Source organism: Pipistrellus kuhlii, unplaced genomic scaffold (assembly GCF_014108245.1).
Source record: "Pipistrellus kuhlii isolate mPipKuh1 unplaced genomic scaffold, mPipKuh1.p scaffold_m20_p_16, whole genome shotgun sequence".
Lineage (NCBI taxonomy): Eukaryota > Metazoa > Chordata > Mammalia > Chiroptera > Vespertilionidae > Pipistrellus > Pipistrellus kuhlii.
In genome coordinates, this window is record NW_023425471.1 from 12,321,002 (window position 1) to 12,322,174 (window position 1,173).

The window sequence follows — 1,173 nt, forward strand, 5'->3', positions numbered from 1 at the left end:
TAAAATTTTATTTTTTAATGAATTACACTTATATCTGTTTTTTCCCTTCCTGACAGATTTAAATTCACTCTATAAATCCTTAGAAAACCTGAGTATCCTATCCATATTTCTCTTAAAACAACATTTTAGAAATAAATGAAGAAAAAAAACCAACTACATTTATTTAACATAAAAATAATTTATAGTATAAAATCAACTACTTTTTGAAGAGCTATAAACTCGTTAGTTTCATAAAGTTAATAAATTGCTATAACTTGATTTGGATCGTACAATGTGATATTTTGTTAGCTTTTTTTCCTTAATATATCATTCTGATAGAATGATAAATGTGCATATATCTAAAGAAGTTTCGGGTAAATGTGCAAATAAATACAGAAAAATGTTTGGAACAGGGAAATGTATTTTCGTCTTTCATTTAAAAAAAAAATGTTTATTTCAGTAGGACTTGATGACAGATGGAAATATAAATGGCCAGGAGCCTATATGCTCTCAATTTGTACTTACCATCTAAGTCAAGATACCTTCAAAGTAGTTATATTTTAGGGATATTAGTTGTTCTATCAATAAATAAAATGACTTTTTTAATCAATTCAATTGAGCTGTAAATAGTTCATATAACACAGACTACTAAATGTGCAGATTTAAAAGCAAGAAAGAACAAAACTAACTTTGTTTTGTGATAGTTATTAAAGGACAGAGTGGAAAAAAAATGAGAAAAGAGAGAGGTGGCAGGGCCTGATCATAGAAGATTCTGTGAGCCATTATAACAAGCTGGCATTTTATTGAGCTTATAGTAAAAGCCTATTCAATATTTTTTTCTTTTAGCACTAAAAAATTTGATGTACTATATACACATAATTTAAAAAGTCATGTTTATAAAAGTTACAACACAGAAAATTTAACTTAATAATATTTTAGTGATTTTTATTGTCATAATTTAGTCCTTCAGCTTCTCTCCAGAAATATCCACTATCAAGAGTGTCTTATGCATCCTCCCAAAGTATATCTCATGCATACTTATAATTATGTATATTCCCTCTAATTTTAACACAAATAGAACAATAATAGTCCATTTTTTCTGTTGCTTAGTTTTGTGTTTGTTTTTTTTTTTTTACTGAGCAAAACATAATTTTGTTCCCATTTTAAAATTTTTTCTTATCAGCCCATTGCATT